This window comes from Pseudopipra pipra, chromosome 12 (assembly GCF_036250125.1).
Source record: "Pseudopipra pipra isolate bDixPip1 chromosome 12, bDixPip1.hap1, whole genome shotgun sequence".
Taxonomy (NCBI): Eukaryota; Metazoa; Chordata; class Aves; order Passeriformes; family Pipridae; genus Pseudopipra; species Pseudopipra pipra.
The window spans coordinates 10837802-10859578 of record NC_087560.1 but is presented as its reverse complement, the minus strand read 5'-3'; the positions used below and the strand labels follow the sequence as shown (position 1 = coordinate 10859578).

The following is a 21777-nucleotide window of genomic DNA, read 5'->3' as shown; positions in this document are numbered from 1 at the left end:
TGTGGGGAAGGGAATTTCTTGCTTGTTTCAAGCAGTAAAATATGAGGCAAAAAAAATTATAAAAATTTCGATACTGTAAAATTACTGCCATACTTTAAGCTCATATTTTTGAAGAATGTGTTTTGAGGATCAGCCCATCTCCTGACCTACTGAGCTGTGCCTTAAACAACAGGATTTCAAGTGCTAGATAGTTTATGGACTCAAATATATTGAACAGAGGTGCTTGACAAGTAGGGATAGGTGGGCTGTGTGTGACACTCAAGAGGACTTCAGTGGCACAAGGACTTCAGAGGCCAAGTGACCTGATGACACTGACTCCATCACTGTGCCAAGGTCAGGAGAAGTGGAGCATTGCTGCTTATAAACATGGTGGCTTTCTGTTGAGACAAACAGGGGCTCAGACTCAGAATATCAAATGTGTTTCAGCCCTGATATGACATCCTTAGGCTCTGTCCTGCGTAGTCTGTTGTAATAGCAGTAGCCCTCATGTCTTCCTACATCCTTTGGCCCCTTATTTGGGAGGAGAAAAGGAACTAGATATACAGTTAAATCAGGAGGCAACCTTAAGATCTGTGAAAACTGATATTACTTGTGTGCTGGCTGCAATTTTCTGTATGCAAGATGTTTCTTGAGATAGACCGATTCTTTTTCAGTCAAGTTTATTTTGGATGTAGTTAAGAAGAAAAATTAATTTCTAGAGTCATGGTGAATTGAAGATTGACAGGAATCCATATTTGCCTGCAGGTAGCATTAAAGCAAAGTACAGTCATGCTAAACTTTAAATATTGGCAGACTGGAATTACTTTTTGGCTAAGGAAGTGTTTGTAAAGAGAAGCATATTTGTGTTCAACTTTTAAGGAGGGTAGTCTAGGATGTAGATAGGTTCTTGTTTAACGTTAATTTATTGTGCTTTTTTTTTTTTTGATGTTTGTTTTGGGTTTTTCTTAAATTTTGTTTGCTTGTTGTCCCCCTTCAGTATTCAGTGTATTACAGCTAAAATATATGAGGCTAAATTTGGTTTAGCTAGAACACAGAGATGTTTCTTGCAACTAACTGCAATCAGTGGTTGGTGGTATTTTACAGATCAAGTATTATTACAGATCAAGTATTTTACTGTAATCAGTACAAGATAAAGGCCAAATCCCATTCTGTCTACTCATGTGAATTGTCCTACTAATTTCAGAAGTAGAAATGAGTGACCATGATGGAATTTTGCTGAAACAGTCAGCCCATAATATAAAGAAAAGTAAAATACAACAGGGATCCTTCATAATGATTGTTTTGTTATGCAACAGGAAGGTGCAAAATATTATTTCAATAACCTTTTCCAGAAACAGCACCTTTTCTATGAAAAAAACAAAACACAAGAACAGGAAGAGTCATATCCTTATAATCTAAGAAAATTATGACCATAACTGGAATTTATATAAAAGGTACAAGATAATTAATTTATCCATATATCTCATTGCCAGTTTGGTATTTAAATGATAAGCCATACTGGGAGTAATTATGTAAAAGTAAAGTGAGTTCCTGAAAACTGGTGGGGATTAACAGTGAGAAGCAGCAGACGGTGGTAAGTCAGGGTTTCTAACACACCATGTTGCTTTTCAATTAAATGAAAGGCTAAAAATGGAACTTTTCAGGATCCTTGGTGAATCATTGTATGCCTCTTGTTACCAAGAAATTTCTTTTGATGTTAATTATGCATGAAGAGCCAATATAGTATAGGTTAGGGACCCAATCCAGGGCCAATTCAAATTAACATAGGCTGGTCTTAAAAGCTTTTGGATCAGGGCCTGTGGATACTGCATAACTCCAGATGTCATTATCTGTGTTGAAATAAATGTATGAAATGGAAAAATGAATCATATAGCAAGGTTTTGATTATGTTGAATAATTTTTTCTCATAAACAAGATTGTTATGCTCCTTGCATTAAAAATAATGATAGAATGAAAGAAGAATAATGCAAATGACAACAGAAAATGATATGTATAGCACAGTTTTCAAGGGTTTACTGCCTTCAAGGCTCCAGTTCAAGGTGAATGAGTAGCACAAGAAATATCTATTAGTTCAAGGAAAGCAAATTTTGGCAGTAGGGAAAGTCAATTTTAAAGGAAGAAAGCAGAGAAGGAAATCTGTTTCACTCATTCTTGAACCAAACTTTGTACAGCATCTGAAAGATCTCCCTTACTGTCTCCTCCCAGGCTCATGGATTTACAGTGTTTTGTCCAAAGTATCAACCTTGTTTAAAGATCTATTGTCCTCGATTAACAGTGGGCAATTTACATACAAGTTTTTGTTAAAGACTTCCTAAAATGACGGTACCAGTGGAAGTTAAACTCCTGTGCCTTCTAAGAGTGAGGTTGTAATATATTGCTATTTTGGGCTTTGTCTTGATCAGAGAAATTAATTCTGTACATTGACTTGCTCAGAGCTTACTTGGGTATATTTAACAAAATGTTGTACAAGTGATGACAAAGCATGTCTCCGAGTAGAATATTGTATTATCTTGGATTAATGACATGATCGAGTCTTTTCCTAAAGAGGGAAAAACATTTTCTTAAACCACTAACACATATGGTCAAAGAGACTAGTACTGGAAGCAATAATATTTTCTCCCAAGGAAGTATTGTTGAACTCTTTGTGTGGTCTGCATCTTGTAACAATGTTCAGATGCTACACTGTGGTCTGTATTTCTACTAATGCAGTAAAGGTTGTGAGAAGTCACTGGGGAATTTATGACAGATTTAATTTTGGCTTTTTTTGATGAACCATTTCTCCATATTTGCCCAAGTGGAATATTTTTTATTTCAGAAATTTAGTTTGGCAGTCCTGTGTGCATCTGCCAGATCCTGGGGTACCCACTTCATTCTCAGGTTGACCAAGAGTCTATTATTGTCAAATTAGTTTTCTGGCAAAAACAATGTATACAAGTTCTGAATGCAAAAGCATGTGCAGGAAATGCCTTCTGCTGCCACGGGTGTCAGTGACACAACTTCAGTGCAAGTAGGGTTTGGGTTCTACGCCTGTTTTTATTTTATGACTAATAAAGAAAAGTGCTTTTTTACTCTTCTGAGTAAAAAAGTTTTTTCTTTATAGGTTTGGCAAGTATTTTAGGACTGATGCTTGTTTCTCCTGCTCCTTTTTTCAGTCAAATAGTGACCATATTTGTTCTTGCTTGGAATAGTGGTTATCACAGTGCCCAGGGAGTCACACCTGGCCTCCATTTGCCTCTCATATCAGAAATTGGATTTATTATTGCCAAGTGTTCTGTCTGCTGCTTTCTTCTCTCTTATGCTTCTTTATGACAGATTTGAGTTCAATTTTATTAGGAGGGACCTACAGGAAACCAAAACAACATTAATGACTTAGCCAAATTGAATTACAAATGAGATTAGAATTTAAGAGTTCCTGCCTTAAAACTTTTACTCCAGGCACTAAATGCTGGTCTCATATTTACTTCAAATTCACGATACATATTCATGCACAGAAATTTTACTGGCAACCAAAGGATTGTATATTGATCACACAGGAATGCCAACAGAAGCATCAACTTCATATTTATACCCACTGTCTCTACAGTAAATGCACATGTTTTTGTGAGTGGTAAGAGGACCAAAGAAGAAAATGTTTAACAGAATTAATGGGAATAGTGAGAAGAAGAGATGAGAAATTGAGTCCAGCACGGGTATGTGTGTCTGTATCCTTTGCATTTTCCCCTGTAAAGGATCAACCAGCTTCTTTTTGCATGATCAGCCCTAAAGGGAAGATATCTCAAAAAAAGGAGAATGTTTCTTTAGCTGATGAAACTATGGGTTAAATGGTACATTTGGGTGTGGGTTTGTCATGCTGATCAGGATTCCACAGTTATTTGTCTGTTATTTGAGTGGATGTAGCAGATCTTATAAATGATGTAGCTGGCTTCCGAATCACAATTTGTGGTCACCTAGTGATGTGATAAAGGTGGAGAAGAGACCCTGAATCATGATTTAATTTTTTCAGTGAGTAAAGATAAAAACCTTCATGCTAGCATTCCTCTAAAACACTCCTCAAAAACACATGTAGAGAAAAAGTCTACATCAACAGAAAAGAAAGATTTTTAATTTTTTTTTTTTTTTTTTTTTAGGAGCTGGGAAACCTGTGGAATAGGTAGAGTTTACAGGAGAAGGATGGATTCTATTTAATGGAAGACTAAAAGCTTTGGCACTTATTTAAAAGATTATAATCTAATTTTCAAAACACAAGACAGAAAAGCAGATAGATTAGATTTCCATCTAATGTAGAATGAAGTTCTGTAACTCTCACAGAGTTACAAAGGTAAAATTTGTTCAGTAGCCAAGTAACCCAAAACTCAAAGGGTGGCCTTGGCTAGGAAAGCCAGGCACATGAGGGCCAGCCAGGCCAGCAAAGGGCCTCGTCCTCCCTGGAGTATTAATGCTACAAGCAGTGAGGAACAAGGGGTTTGTGCAGAATCAGGCCCTCCTGGAAAACGGTCCTCTAGGAAAGCCATTCACTTATATGGGCAACTATTTGTCATTCCTCTTCATTGTATCATGGAATCTGTTATCCCTAGGGCCAGGGAAACTATTTTACAGCCTTTTTGTTTTCTACTGTCCTTATTTGAGCATATTCCTTTGACTGTGCTGTGTTTCATTCAAGAGAAAACAGCTCTGAATTTCCTGCTCCACAACGTTCAGTCAGTTACAAAAGCAGAAATCCATTCATCAGAGAACTGAATTCATTTGCAGAGGCACCAATCTGTAGCTAGTTTAGAGTTTAAGTACATCAGGACAGAGAACGTAATTTATTTTTATTTGCTATTTTTTTAATCCACCTTTAAATGCACTTATTTGCTAATTTTTAATCCACATCCAGATGCATGTGTTGGTCAAAACTTATTAAAACTGAGATCTATCTTATTAGAGGTAGAACCTAACTGGCATTCATCTTTCCTATAGGCAGAGAAAGGAGGTATTTTGGGAAGAAAACAATCTGATAGTAATCAGACCTAAACTGGCTCTTACTCACCCTTAAAGCTTCCAGCATCCTAGAAAATTGTTCAGTACTTACCCTGGAAGAAATGAGGTGTTGGATTTCATTAATTCTTTAAAGTTTTTCAAATGGTACCAGCACTGGGGAGAAATGTGATTGATATCCTGGAACTTGTCAGAAGGTTACCTGGCAGTCAAAATACATAGTAACAAAACTTTATTTTTTGTTGTTTCACAGTTAGTTTTGCAAATGGAAATCCATTCTTTGAAATTATATTGTATTACCATAATAATAGAGTAGCTTGTGCATTAAAAGAATAAAGGAAAAAATTTCCATCTGTGCTATAATATGTGAAAGGAATGGATCAAAAAAATCTTTAATAAATGTTTCAAAGGCTGAGAGAGCTCAGACTGAACCAGAAACCATAGCAGATATTTTCAGCTTATATTCTGCCTGCAAATAAAGGAGACTAATTCTTACACTTATATTTTGACCTCATTCATTGAAGGTCAGGTTAATAATTAGATAAACACTGGATCAAAATATGCTGCACTGTTGCTTCTTAAGGATAAAGTGTAAAATCATTGAGGCTAATTTTTTTCAGTTGTCTTACAAATGAATACTCGAGTGGTGTTCTGGGAAATTTATGTTTCTTTTTGTTATGTTGCATCTTTTCCACAGGCCATGGCAAAGGCCCCATCAATACAGTCATACAGCTCTTCTGTTTAACCCCAGATCTCCTCAGGATACAATATCCATAAACTCGCTCCATCTCAGGATTATTAATATCCTTATGTGACAGTTTCCCTTCCGTCAGACTGAAGCCTTTGGACTTAGACTCCCAAAAAGCCCATAAATATTTCTTGCAGCTACCAGCTGACAGATGGTCTTTGGCCTTTCCAAGTGTTCCAAGAATGTTGTTGAACAGCAATATCTGTCTGTTATGATTTGAGCATCACTGATTTTTCTGACTATATGGTTTTGGATCATAATTTCAATCCATTCAGTCATGTAGGTTAAAAGATGATTTATTATTTAAAATTAAGTCACCATGTGTGCTCTTTAAGTATCAGAAGGATGACTGCATGTTTACTAAGTGAGGTTATGTAGGAACTTCAGAAATATCTAAAATCTAAATGGGAGAGAATCAGAACTTCGCATTTACCTTGATAAAATATTCTTTATGGGTAAAACTATTATATAATGACCAAAACATTTTTAAATGTGCACAGTGCAGGGCAAATCTACCAAAGGTAGATTCTTTTGTCTTTGAGCTTAAAATAATGTGCTAAGTATTTTTCTATTGGGATAGAGTATTAAGAAATAAGCCTGAAAACAATAAAGACTAAGGCAGTAATTGAGGCATTGTAGACTAATATTAGAAAACAATACATCAGTGTTGATGATAATTGAAAACATGTCCTCAAATATATGTCAGTGGATCCTGGAACTGAGTGGCTGGGATGCTAATTAGTTTCATAGTTGCTCAGTGGATTGGTGTTTAAAGAAATGCAGAAACCAGAAAATGTGAAGAGAGGAATGTGCAGAAGTCTTATAATCAGAAACGGATATTCACTTGCATTAATAAACAAAGGAGAAATCTATCTCATCTTCACAGATAAACTCTTTATTCTCAGTCCTCCTGGATATTTTAAAGTAGTTTGAAGTACAGCAACACTGTGTTTGATTTTTTTCTTTACTTTTTGGAGTTTTTTGGGTTTTCCACTAATGTGTTTCAGCTCTTTTGTGTGCTGGCTGAGAACACTTGTGGATTTGGGGATGGCTTTGGTATGATTGGGGTGCCAGAGGTGTAGGAGTAGAGAAATCCTCACTAGAAGTGCTCTGGGTGGCACAATGGGCATGTGCATTTCTTACACAGTGTATGTGCTCAATCCTCAGCATCCTTGTTATTGATTAATTTCCTATTCTTTCAGAGGATAGGAAAGCATATTATGAAATAATGAATTCCTAAAGGTGGCACTCTTAACTAAGGGGGGAGTATAAGTGAGGATGAAAAATCTTAACTGCTGATAAAAAGCTCAAGTTTTGCTGAAATCAAATGTTGTTCTGAAATGAAAAATCGGTGTTTCAAAAAGCACTGAACTAGTTCCATGTTTTTGGAACCTCCCAATTGTTTTCTCAACAGAAAGAATGTTCTTGTTATGAATCCACCAACTGCCTCAGTTGATCTGAATTACAATAAATTTGTGGGAAAAGAAACGTTTGAAAATTTTGATTTAGTTTTTAAGGCTGATTCGTTAAGAAGGATTTTGTATCCAATATTATGGAGGCCTATAGAAATTCTTAAAGGTTGAGGCTGAAACTTGGTAAGAGAGAAGAGGGGAAGGCACTACCTCTTTGCCAGTTTGTCACTTAAATTGTGGCAGTTTCTAATGCATCCAGAGCTGTTTTGCCTGCCTTGATTCTCTGTAGGCAAAATGTGTTCAGAAACTCTGGCAACTACATCCACACAATTCTCTCCCATACATGAGAAACAGTGGCTTCAAAGGAGCTGTTCTGGCTCTGTTTCTTACAAATTGTCATCCCAAAATGTTCTAGCAATGTATTTTTGGAAAAGACTTAAATTAGGTTAAAATTTCCAATAACTATTATATTTCTAATTCATTGTATGAAAAGGAAAACAACAGAAGTAAACAGTTCTTTCTTGCTCAATGGTCTGTTTATGCTATGAGTACGAAACACAATGTAATATTTTATTTTGGATTTAAATAATTTAATTTTGCAGGTCTTAGTATTGCAAAATGAATTGAAATCTCTGACCTTCCTCAGCTTGTAGCTGCGTTTCACAGTCCAGTTGGTTTGGCAGCAGCAGCTCTTCCAGGAATTGCCGAGTGCGCGATGGAATATCCACACCTGGATGTTCACCCTCCTGCCGAGGTTCTCAAAGTGGTGGCACATCTGGGCACTCTTTTGGGCTGTAGCTTTCAGTGCTGCTTTAGTGACTTATGAAAAATTGCTGGGTGCTCTTTACTGTAGTCTGTCATGAAATTTAGGATGCAGTTCACTTAAAGGCCCTTTTCTGTTTTCCTCAAAATCTTGTTGAATCCTAGGTCCTTTACAAAGGGAAGGAAGCAGTCTTGTACAACTTAGCTTAACAAATTTGGTAGGACTGGAACACAAGGAGAAGGAGGTTACTGACTTTGGCTTTTGTCTTGATTAGGAGAGATGCTGATGTTGATCTCCAGGATTTATTTATTTGTTTTCTGGATTTACTAAAGAGTGTTTGGTTAACTGACAATCTGACTTAGATTCCATAGAACTTTACTCCTAAGAGACTCATGTGAACAACTGTTGGCTAGAGGAAGAGATCTTTTAGATCCCTAAGTAGCAATTATTTCCTGCTGTGAAGTTATACAGCTATTGAAGCTTTGTGTTCTGAATAATTACTGTCCTATTTGCTATTAGAAAGCAATCATATCAAACTGCTTTTGTTTTCTCATAATTAACAAGGGTGAAATAGAAGGAGTCACGGAGTGTGACAGGAGCTGGAGCACTTCCATTTCTGAGAATTCCTTCCAAAAAAAGTTCTTAAGGTTTTTTTCTTGTATCTGAAATGGGTGGATCTTTCTTTCAGCTAAACTAAGAAGACTAGTATCTCTAATAATGTTATTCTGTATCTGTATCCTGTCTTAATTTCTAGTGCTATAGCATTAAAAATATTTTTAGTGCTACAGTCACTACATCACCAGAGCAGCCATTCGGGCTCCCAGGTTTGCTGAACTCAGCACCATTTCTTCCTTGGGCACCACTGGTTAGCTTCTTTGGCTTGCTGACAGCATCCATGGCTAGTCTGATAAAATTTTGCATTGGATCCAAGCTACACCACTGGATTAGTATGCACTCCTCAATTATGGTAATACTCTCAAGACAGTAATTCTTGAGCTGTTTCATTGCAAATAAATGTAAGTTTTTTGCACGCACATCCAGTGCTCACTGAATGGCAGCCACAGTGCAGCCTTGCATGTTAACTGAAAAAATTGGCATAAATGATGAAGAATCAACAAAGTACTCTGCAGAATGTTTATCTAGCCCTATAGAAAACTCCTTAACAAGTCTGCAAGACCCTGTAGCATCCCACAAACCACTCTGCAGAGATCCAAAACTTTTTAGCCAGCAGCAGTGCTGTAAAATAAGCTGTGGATGTTTACCTAGTCAGATGTATATGTAATCCTAGCCATTGCCATAACTGTGGACTAGTGTTGGAAAGAAATAAGAGAGTAAGGGTTTTGTCCTGCAAAATAACAAATGATTTCAGCTCTTACTATGCCTGTATAATCTTTCAGCAAAAATTCTAAAGGCATATTTGCTTACACAACCAAACCAATAATGATCATAGGTAACAATCTTCTGCTAACCGAGTGATTGAATAACTTTTATTTGCATTTGTTTCACTTAGTAAATATTTTGGGAATTGTATCATTTCTTGAAATACAAATTTAATTTTTCCTTCCCTTATGTGGTGCATACTAAATTGCAGGGACTGCCAGCTGTAGGTGGAGCAGATATGCCTGTTACTCAAATGCCAGACAGTTACTCTAGCCTTGTGTGCAGAAGGTTTTCTTCTTGGCAACAGTCTTGACAATTGTGGGTGTCTTGACTGGTTCCTCTGGATGGAGCTGTCCTGTCAGGCATCGTGTGTGTGGTAAGGAAATGCCACTAGTTTTTCCCTTTTCTATGTGAACAAAAAGACTATGGCATCTACTTCGGAAACTTTTACAAATAAGATGTTACAGAATATTGGATGACTGGACTGGCTCCCTGACAGAATTTCGCTCATAATGGTAGTAAATATGAAAAGTTATGACAACTGGATAGATGTCTGGTGGCTTTTCTAGATTAGAATTTGGCAAACCAACTCCTAAAATGCCAAGGAGAGTAAAGAAATCAAAATATGTCTGGGTTGCATGATGTGTAACACTGCAGAGATACCCAGCCAACTCAAGGATTGCAAGCAGTACATGTGTGCTAGGAGAGCCTTTCCTCACTTTCCCCCTGTTTTTTAGTAGCTTTGTTGCCTGTAGCTCAAGCACTTCACTGAACAGTGTGAACGTGCTACCAGTTCAGCTCTGGCTGGTCACAGACTGCCTGTGGGCTGGCACTTAAAGCTGGCCTGGAGAACAAACTCCTGTCCTTGGGACGGTTGACTCCTTCCCATCACTGGTGATCTTTTACCATAAGAGAACCTGCTTAATTTGGCCTGAGTTCTAGCTCTTCTGCATGTAAACAGCTCCTAGTACACTAAATCTGGCAATTGAACTTAAAAAACAACTACAAAAAGCAACAACAGCAATGTGATTTACTCGTGAAACCAACCATGTAAGTTAATATTTCATAGAACACTGAATGGCCTTCACTGAAAGATCTCACCCAGCAACTGGCTCTGAGGAAATGAGAAATGTGCTGTTTCATAACATGCAGGATGGGAGATGTTATTTAAACAAAGAATATCTTTGTTTCACTAAGGAAAATGTTAAGGTAGTTTAGGGAGAAGAAGAGAAATTGTTTAAAAATGGCTGAAAAAAAAGGTTTTCTCCAAAGCGTATCTGAAAATCTGTTTGAAATGTGATTTTTATGCCAAGTGGGATCCTGAAGCTTTCATAAAAAAAAGGCAATGCAATACTGAACTGTTGAACCATTTTTGTATTGGCTTCACAGCTTGTTAAAGTAAACTTTAATGAGCTGAAGAATAACGCAGTCTGACTTCCCAAACAAACTACATGGGAACTTACAGCAAATGAACTATTTATTTTGGGATTCTTTTAATGGACTTGGAACTAGTGTTTTGACCAATATGCTCATTTAATACATTCACATTTAGGCCACAATCAGATCTTTGCCAAATGTCACTTTTGGGTGGATATGGCACAGCATCTACAGCAGAAAGGAAACCTATGGAAATTGTTGGAACTTGCACTGAAGCTGGATTAGACCAAGCTGTTGAAATGATAAAGGAATCTAATTCCATCATTACCCTGGGTGAGAGTTCAGGTATTTGCTCTTCAAATTACTCAACAGTAGACTTTCCAAGATACCTTAGGTCTTGTGTAACACTGTGCATATTCCACTGTTCACTGTCACTTTAGTCATGTCAAAATCTTGTTTCCACTTCCTTTGAGTGTCCAATTCAATGACTTATAATCTGAATACTAAAACTGCTCAATATCTCTTCTCTCATTATATGCCACCTGTACCTCATGTGATTTTAGCAGTCATTCCTATGTATTGCCCATAATTAGGGGTACAGACCTCTACAATCATTAGCCAACTTCATGCCTAACCCTGTCTGTTCCTCTGTATATCCCTGCTTCCTTGGAAGCTGGAGTGTCTTGAGCTTTCCAAGAGGGTACCATTTTTCTTTACCTTGAAATCTGTTCTGAAAGCTTAAACCTGCTGGGTCATTTACTTGTAGGCTACCTGAGTGCACACTGCTGAAACATTGCCCAGCTCTACTTTGACAGGCTTCCTCTTCTGTCTTTGATGCTTTTGTCCCTGATTATAAGTGTTTTGGAGAAAAAATTTTGCTTTTTTTGTCTGTTGCAGACTTGTGCTAAGTATTAACTGTTATTTTAGTGATGTGCAAATATGCAAGAGGCTTGAAAATTTGCATTATAGACAACGCTACACCATAAGCTAGGAAGGGGGTTATAATATTGTTTGGTGAACAAAATACAAGGCCATACTTCTTTTCTATGTTTGCAGTGAAACCTGTTGTTCAGATGTATTAAAAAAAGCACAATGTTTTTGGGACTTGGTGCCCACTTGTCACCAGTAAACCCATTTAACAGCATGTCCTAGATATATGTGATATTGTTGAAGGCTGAACACCTCCTGATGTAGTGAATTACAACCATAAATAATGCGATGGTTCAAATGAAAAATGTTGATTAAGTAGAAGTATCACAGCATATGTCTTGGCAGTACTATAGTGTTCATTCTTTTGCAATGATACAGCATAGGGCAAAAGGGTTCAACAAGGCCCTAAAACTGCAATAATCCTAATTTCATCAGGTTTACACCATTTGACATATCCTGGAATTCTGAGGTTTTACAATTGGTGTATATTCCACCTCCAGTGTACGTCAGACCTGTTTTTTATGATTAGACTTTAATGAGCAATGACTCACTTGATCTCTGTGAACTCTGCTGAGAATTTTTCCTCATCTTAAAACATAGTGAAAGTCTCTAGTGTGGAGCTGGGGATAGTGGAAATGCAAAGAATTGGGCACAGACCTTAGAAGTCTTTGGTTTTTTACCCTTTGAATAGTACTGGTTTATAGCAAAGAAATATGAGATGAAGTCACTGAATTTACTTCACTGGACCTCCCTCATCATGTTAATTCTCATTAAAAATAGAAAAATCTTGCTTTTCCTAAAAATGGGTGACCCAGCACTGCCAAGATTTGTGCAGGGTAATCAGTTATTCAGTCTGAGATTTCTCTAAGAATGACAAGCTTTGGCCAACATTCATTTTCAATTTGCAGCAATAACAAAAATGTTTGTGTCATGATATTTCAGGACAGTTTAATTTCTGTAGGATACATGGAAAATATTAATGGAAATCGGGAAACATTCAGTTTTCACACATCCCAACTACAGGACAGCAGAGCCAGTGAGTTGAAATGTGCCAGCTAATCATTCCTCTTTCTTTGTAAGAACTTGCAAATGCCTATGAAAGCATGTGAACAAAAGACTGTGGTTCCAAATATGTAGCAGAAAATCCTTAAATAAAATAGTCTTTATGCACTGGATGGCCTGAAGCTATTGAGTGCTTGCTATGTGCCAGCTGATATGTTTTGCACCTCTGCTGAAACCTGAGGTGAGGCCTAGGTCTTCTCTCCCCTCAGTTATGGGCATTAGAAGTGCTGGATATCCCTACAGTTGTAATCAAGCTGACTCCTCCAGCTGACCCAAGAATACAGTTGGCTTCTTTCAGAGGCAGCTGCGTGCAGCCCTCAGCCAAATGGATGGGTCATCATGGTGAGGGGCCTCTGAAAGGAGAGGGATATGGAAAAACAGGAAGAGAACGGCCAAAGTGCCTCCCCCAGCAAAGCAGGCTGCCGTAGAGAGTAACGCTAAGTGCAGTTCATTTTGTATAGTCACATTAAAAAAATCCAACAGAAAACCCTCAAAGTCCTAGAAATTTGTTATTAGTCAATATGTTGATATACTCTTCCCCTGAAGATTAAAGAAATTATCTTTAAAAGGGTCAGAGGCTTTATTCGTAATAAATAGGGAATTCCAAGCAGAATGCTGCATTGTTGGAAATACAAACACACAAAAATCAATGTTTAGGGTGTTAATGATTTGTGGTTTTAATTTTCACTGACTTAATTGTCTCTTTTGATTTCTTTTTTTCCATATAATTCCTAAATTTGGGAAGATGGCAAACCTTTCCTAATATATTCCACACTGCACGAGTAAGGAAGGCTATAACAACTGTGATAATTTCTCTGGAGGTGCACATGAGCTGTAGCATCAGGAAGAAAGGTCAAGATGGCTCTCTACTGCCTCTAGGCCTTTCATTCCTTCTGAAGCTGCCAACTATTAAACTAGAGACTATGAAAGTCACTGACAGATGGGGAACTGGTAATTTCAACAGCACCTTTTCTGATCTTTATATCACCTTGCACTGACCATATTTCCTTCACACAAGAATTCTTGACTGCTTTATCTGGTTTAGAGCTGCTTTGCATCACTGGGCCCAACTTTAATGGATGGGAGTAAAGCTAGATGATTTTGTTCCAAGCAACTATGCAGGTGACAGCTCATAAAGGAAGGTTTACAAGCAAAGTTTAGTACCATGGGATCTTGAATTTACTGCCTCTAGAAGACTCAATATCAAATGTTTTCAACTGACAATCTTAAAATGTTTCTGATTCACTGTTCATCCTATAAACACAGATTAGAAGGACAAGATTATGTAGTTATGTTTCATAAACATCTGAATTAGATGTAGCTTCATTGCTGTCAGTGAGGATACTCTGCTTGCATTGATGTATGTGATGTTGTAAGTTTGTTGACATTACATTTGTGTGCATTTTAGGAACTTAGAGGCAGCAGGGAAATCAGACATTTCTGTGTTACATTGCTTTTATTCCCTTCTATGCTCGAAGTAGACCTAGTAGACCTCTTAGACCTGGAGGCTGTTCTCCATGTAACAGGACACTAAATTCCTTTGGCTCATGCACCTCAGTCACTTGGAGGGCTCTTGCAGAAGGTAATAAAATGGTACAGCCAGAACATCCTCCTCTCATTGCCAGGCACAGCCGGCCCTGTGGTTAGAAAGGTTAGGAGAAATGGAAGCTGTAATGTGGTGCTGATTTTAATATGGACTCCAGGAGACTGAACAGATACACAGATTAATAAGCTTGACTTTACTGGGCAAACTGTGAACAACTGAAAAACAACAAAAAATAAATTGGTAGGCATGTGGGTAAGAATGCTTGGCAGAGAATTACTGCTGCTTGTGCAGATGTCACACTTCACAAGCCCAGTAAGAGTTCCTTGAAGGATTGAATGAGCATGAGGATAAGGGAGATCGACTTGATACTGCTGGTGCCAAAGCTCTAAATTGAACACTATATTGTTATCAGTAGAGTTACTCTAGAAATATAACACTCATGACCACTGTGGCTAGAAGTTTTAGGAATTTTTACTAATTTTTAGAGCTGTGTTCTACCATCTTAACCAAAGCTGTGGAATCTCTTGAGCTACTAAAATGTCAGTTCCTGGACCTACCATGGATTGCGTGTCAACGGAGCGCTTCCTGCACGCAGAGCCGTGGAACTGAGGAGCCCAACAGAGCAGAGGTTGTAGATCTGGCCTGTCAGTGAGCAGTGTTGAGACACCCCATGTGGTATAACATGATGGACGTCATCCTCAGATCCCACATATGTGCTCTATTTAGCAACCTCACCACGGCCTTGCGTAAGGGCTGCCTCTTAAATCTGAGCTGTATTTATTTTTATGATATCTTGCATAGAGAATGCACGAAATTTTTTTAATAGTTTTCATTAGCAGTTAGAACTGCCAAGATTGGATTCTAGGTTTGAACACCAACAGATGGACTTAATTTTTTCATTCAGATGAAACAACAAACTGTCATCATTTATTGTGTGCTTGATTAATGTACTTTGGTGTTGTCTTGATAACTCGAAGCAGTGGCTTTTCCTTTCATAATAACACATTTTGTAATATATTTCCTTTTTGTCTCAGATACAGACTTGGCTCTGGTCAGTGGTGCAAATGACACAGTAAACTCAGCAGCACAGGAAGATCCCAATTCTCTTATCACTTGCATGCCAATACTGGAACTCTGGAAAGCAAAATAAGGTACTAAAAACCAGTGACAGAGTTTAGTACAGTGCTAGGTATGATATATTAATTTCTCACAAGAAGAGTGCCAATATACAGACATATAAACAAGAAATGTCTTTTCTAAATTGATGCACCGCAAGATGAATATACATGGGCACATGTTTAATTGAAAATGACCACTGCCTACACAGAGAAGGCAGAACTTTTCAGAGGCCTTGAAAACCAAATCCTGGCCATTTCCATTCAGCCATCCATATGCTGGAACAGCTGAAGCATTGGCTGCTTGAATCTACTGCATCAGTTTTCATGGGCTTCAAAAAATTAAAGATTTTTTTGTTTGTTACTCCATTATTTTTTCAATGAATTCTCCTTTTAAAATGAGCAAAATCAGGTAGGCTATGCCTACCTTAGAGAGCTTTCTGCATTCAAAAGTTGGGCAATATGGCTTTGTTGGCAAATTCCCTGGCTGCTTCAGGCATTGATTTTAAACCAGCTCCCCACATACAGTAAGCAATATTCAAGGAAAAGAGGAAGCTTTTGGCAATGTGAAGGTTTCTATGTTGTATTTTTTTGCTAAACAGTCACAATAGAATAGAACACAAGCATTTATGTGCTCTTAGCCAATGTAGGTATGCAGATCAAAGCCAATATTCTAAACACACCTAGACATGTGTGAGGTTAAAAGAGGAAGTAATGTGATCCAATTGCTTCAGGTAGACTGAGGTGCTTTACATGATGTTTCTGATAACTGAAGCTGTATCAAGTTGCTTCTTTGTCTGCTGTAAATATGAAAAAAAAGAGACTGTAGCATTGATCAGGCCCAAAGGAAGGCTGTGAACAGAGAAAGCTGTATAGAATGTTTCAGCTGCACAGACTAATGGCTAGAAAATGTAGGTTTAGATCAGTTGGAATTCACACTGCATTTGGAAAAAAATTTAGTCATAAAACTGAAACCTCAAACAGTTTTTGAAAGAAATAAAATGTTATTATGTTCTTGAAACATTTTTTTTTTTAGTATTTGGCATTAGGAGCAACATTTGAAGTGGAGGCTGAGTTTCAGCTTGAGCAAACTTCTTTTACTGGAACCCAAATTATTGTTCTTCTGTAGAAAAGATACTAAGGATACTTTTTTAGATCTATAAAGAGTTTGATTCTCTTCAATTCACTAGCATCCATCTCCAAAGCAAATAAGTTCAGAAATTGTGCTAAAGCAGACCTTTAGGCTGTGAGGGTGGCATTCAAGCACCGCTAAAAAACCCCACCTCACTGATTATATGAAACACTTCACAACTGAGTGCTTCCTAGGAATGCTTTTTTAAATTCAATTTTTAATTGAGTAGAAGAAAGGTTTTTCATATGGAAACTCATTAGGAGGAAAGCCTGAAGGGTCCTCAAGTATGCTTAAACCCAGGACTTGTGGACATTAACAGATACAGACATTACCTAGAGATTATATTCAATCCTGGTTGATATCATGTCTATTGAAGATCATACTGAGACATGTCATTTTGCAAAAAAAATGAAGAGTCTATGCTATTACCTCACAGAGAACTTGTGGTTATACCAGATCATATGTACAAACACATTCTCCAGAATAAAGGCCATTTTGGAAGGAGAGAAGATATATTATGAAATTTACAGTTAAATTAATAGATTTACATGCTGTTGTTTCTAATAAAATTATTTTGAAATAGAGTAAATACTAGCATAAACTAAGCAATTTATGAACTACTTGTATAATATTAATTAAGGAACCTCAGAGAAACTCTATTATTTTATTCTCCAGTCAGTAATCAAATGCCAGCAAAGAAAACATCACATTGCATTATGTACGATACCAATTTTCCATCAAGGATCATGTAAGTGGATGTACATAGGTGCTTATGCCCACTATCACCTGAGGTAACCCTTTTTCCTTAGTACCTTACATGGTAGATGTCCTCTTGCTCCTTTCTCCTTCTGTCCTAAACAAATGGTGGAGCAGGATCCATGGCATTTCCCCTGTACAGGTGTAGTTCAGCAGTCTCTACATTTTAGATTTACACTTTTAAGTACTTTGGTGTATCCTGTTCAGCCTCGTTGGGTGTTCTTAATTTTTTTTTTTTTTTTTTTACAAATCTAATATTTCAGCACTGCTTGGAGCTGCAAAGAAAATGTGATGGTTACAAGAGAAGTGTAGGGAGCTTCACTGGACTCAGCAGCAGCAATCTTCAAAATGGTAATAAAATATAAAACATTATTTGTTTTTCCCAGTGTATTGTTTGGAGGGATAATACAGCACTTGTGCTGGAGAGTACATCCACACTTATATGAATTCCTAGTCATCTAGGTAAATTAGCAGGCTCAGCTATATGTCTCTCTAATTAAAGTATACATTTGCTCTATGCATGTAGCAGTTTAATACTGTAAACTCTGATACCACACTGATTTTCTTTATATTCCCTAAGACAGAAACAGCAGAGAAAATATTTGGCTTGTGTCCTAATGCATTTATTGCTAGGGGAGAGATATATGTTTATTGACACTAACACATTACACCTACTTCTATACATGTACACATATGTACTTACTGCTATATGTGTACATCTTGTCCCTGTTGTTGAAAAATTTTACCAGCAGAACCTTTGAAGTAATAATTCTCAGCCTTTAGGTTTCGTGCTCAGTTCAGCTGGCTGATGGGCCAAGCTTCATAGGGAGACATTTGTTATTCAGAGGCAGAAATGAACTTCCCAGGTCAGGGAAGCCCAGTGCCCAGGCTGGTGGCTGCAGCAGGACTCAGGCTGGGGTGGGTTGGTGTGCAGCATTCTCTCCTGTGGGATGTTTCTAAATATCCTATTGCAACACCAGTGGTCTGAAAAGTCAACAGTAAAATCATGTGGTAACCGCACCAGTATTGCTAAAGTTAGACAAAAATTTCCACTTTCCATGATGTTAAAATACTAAGTCTGCTGTCTGCTTTGCATTAGAGAAGTAGTTCCCACCTCTTGCTGTGGAACTCAAGAACTATGTGAATTTATTTCTGGCAGAGAGTGGTAAAGAAATCACACCACTATGAGTGTTTTTAGTTTAATGTGATACCCTACTTTCAAAATTCTGCAGCATCTCATTTCTCTTTGGGATCCATAAAATGGCAGCAATGTGTTATCTTTCCCAACAAGTGAACAGGAAGAATGTGGTACATTTTTCATATAAACACTTCCTTTGAATGTCAGTATTACTAAGTGTCACCTATCACAATTCACATTCTTATTAATGACAGCATTGGAATTTTACTAAAATGGTATCTCTGAAGACAAGAGGTAACAGTTCAGGAATTATGCTGAGTTCTTCATTACCTTAATAGGTGACCTCATATTCTGGTATCAGTAGATCAGGGGTTTAACTGCCACATGATATTTTAATCTTAGTGGAAAAGCTTTCCTGTTTTAACTGTGCTGCAATCACTGTTAACTTTTGTGTCCCAGAATACTCTGAGACACAAGTTAATGGTACCTGGGAGTGTATTAATTATAGTAAATGATGGGAAACTAATGGAAATCTACCCCCATCCTTCTTTTGGCCCTTTCAAAGGTAGGAATACTTAGAATGGATTTTCCTATCACACTACATTTTATACAAGTGAGCTATAACCATCATTTATGTAGGCTGATTTTTAAAGCAGTCAAGCAAAATACTGAAGCTCAGTGCAAGAGTAAAGTAAGAACAGATCACTGTATTACTCTGCAACTGGGCCTGAAGAGCACTGTGAAAAACCAGATGGACTCCAACTGAAAAATAATTGCAAGAAGCAGCAGCAAAGGATTTAAATAAGGTAAGATTACAAGTGCTTTGGAAGGTTCTCCTGTAGATTCCAAGTTGGCATCTCTTTTCAGTCTCAATGTATCTTTACCCCATGCACTGACATGACCCTTTATTCAACCTCAGCTTGGATGACATTTGTGCTACCTTCCAGGAAAGGAATTGTTTTTTGCAGCTCCCTCTCTTATTCATTTTGAGAGAAGGATTAAATACTCCCTCTGACCAAGCATGCAGGCATGCTAAAGTGAAGCCACTTCGTGCTCGTGGCCAAAGAAAGAACAAAAATACCCACAATAAGCAAAAGCAGATGGCTCCAGTGGCAGGAAATGAATGAGCCAGACTGCAGGTAAAATGGTTCTCTGAACACATCGGGCGGGGTTGCAATGACAGGTTCTTTGTTATCTGGGGCCTCCCCGCAGGAGGCCAGATGTCTTCTGTTGTGAAAGGAGATAGAGATGCTCTTCCTTTTCCTCCCCCTTTAACTGATGGCTGTTTAAGTTACTGCTAATGGAAGCAGAAGCCTGTTTTTCCCTCTTGGTCTCTGATGTTTTTGGAAACAGAAGAGATAGTTAGTGAAGGGGTATTCTGATATGAAAGAGAAGGCCCAGAACTGGCCTTTACCTCCCCATGACCCTCATTTTAAAGAACAGGGAGGTCAGTGCTGCTAATTGCACTTGAAAGGATTAACCACTTGATCGCTTTCATTTAGCAGAACAAAATTTTTCTTTAGTCTCAAAGCTGGAAAAATGTACCACTGGCATTGAGGTTCTTTCAGTGTGAGATGGATGACTTGGTTTGGCTTCTTATACCGATGTTGGAATTAAATAGAGCATTTAAACATTTTTATATATATATGGGAGAGAAGGAGGAACTATATCTGCTGCTCAGACAGGATAGATTTGCAGCAGAAGTGACAATAACCTCCTTCCTGCCCCCATAAAAGGTTATCAGAGGAATACCAACAGACCTTAACAAATTACAGATATTAGGTGTGTATCTGTCCCTTGGTGTAACAAATGACTTTTGTGTTACACTGAGGTCGCACTGGGAGAAAAAGAATCCGAACCCAATTCCTGGACACAGTGTTCCAGATTTAAAATATTTTCTGCACATTAATTTCACCTGAGAATTAAAAATTAATTTTCTTTTGGAATAGTTTCTTAATTCCCATTGTTCAAATGAAGTGAGGTACACAAAACTTAAATTTGGAAACAATTGTTAACCTTATAAAACTATTTTCCAAAAGTAACAAAGACCAGCGCTTATACAAGCTTTTATCTGACCTCTGCTTCTTAAATAAAAAACATGTTTTCAGGGAAATGTGTCTTGGAAGTAAGTCCCCGTCTCCCCCCAGATTTTTCTCTCTGGTTCTTGTAAAACATTAGGTCAGTGGGTTCATTTTATTTTTGTTTGTTTAAAGTGGGTGAAAGTTTCCTTCTCAAGTTATTATACTCGTGTGATTTAAAAAAAAATTATAACAATCTTAGTTTAAGAAACATAAGAACAGATGGAAATGTCAAAAGACTATCAAAATTCATACCAAAGGAAATAGCATTAATCATTTTAAAAAGCCAAAATAACCTCTCAATAGCAATAAGAACCAAATGAATAAGTGGTGTTGTTTCAATAGCACTGAGACATGACTGCTGATTTTTCTCATTGCCTGGCACATGAACTCAATATAAAGGTAGATACAAAAATTATCTTTCTCATTCTGACTTCAGGCCTGTGTTTCCCTGGTGCTGCTATAGTTCATGCCCATCTCATGTGCACTCCTGTAACATAACCAGCATTTCTGGTTGCAAATGGAGGAGCTTTGTTTCCATCATCCACAGAAATGCATTTCTCTGTGCACTCACTCGTGCAGATAAGCACACAAATCTGATGTATGACATGGGGAAGTGTATTTGTTTCTTGGTTTAAGCATTATTAAGCATTGTTTCAAGCAATATTAAGTGATTTCAATATGCTGAAGCATTAAAACACAGCACAAATCAGTTTTTGGGCCTGTATAGATTGCTGTGTAAGCATAAACAGATTTTCTTGAAGTATTTTTCAAGACTATTTCTGTATTCACCAGGACATGAGAGTGCCCTAGAGAGTATGCTACAGGTGATAACAAAATCTTTATTTTTTTTTGTTTAAGAAATAATCTATTATAATTTTTCAGTCTGTCATTTGACAAGATTTATTTTTTTCTTAACTTCTGAGAATATTCAGAAATATTTATCCATCTTATCTTGTACCTCTAATGAAACATTTTTTTCTACAATAAAATATAACTTTTTTCAACATGATTTTTTTATCACAGTATGATAAAAATATATTCATGTAACTCTGCTGGTAAGGTACTTGCTCAGGTCTGTTGCCTCTGCCAGCATGGGCTGTACAGTAAAACATGATAAAATATCACATTCCCAGTGTGACAGCAGTGCCACACCTACCAGCAAACTTTCATCAGCACAGAGAAATTCTCACTTGTGCTGTTCACATTTACACAATTACTGCAGAAGAAAAACCAGCAGATTCACAGTCTGTCTAATTTAAGGAAGCCTTGTCAGAAATGCTGTGGTCAGAATCACCATCTTCTCTGTTTCTTGTCACTGCAAATTACTTTGAGTCCTCCAAAAAGATCTACATTTTCAGAC

At 37.4% G+C, this 21777-nt stretch overlaps 1 long non-coding RNA gene across 1 annotated transcript; it reads left to right on the top strand.

Moving 5' to 3' along the window:
• The first annotated feature begins 13500 nt into the window (after nucleotides 1-13500).
• On the top strand, nucleotides 13501-17570 carry LOC135420898 (uncharacterized). Its single transcript, XR_010433769.1, has 3 exons — nucleotides 13501-13600; nucleotides 15230-15346; nucleotides 17462-17570. It is a non-coding gene; the product is annotated as an uncharacterized LOC135420898 (long non-coding RNA).
• The last annotated feature ends 4207 nt before the right edge of the window (nucleotides 17571-21777 follow it).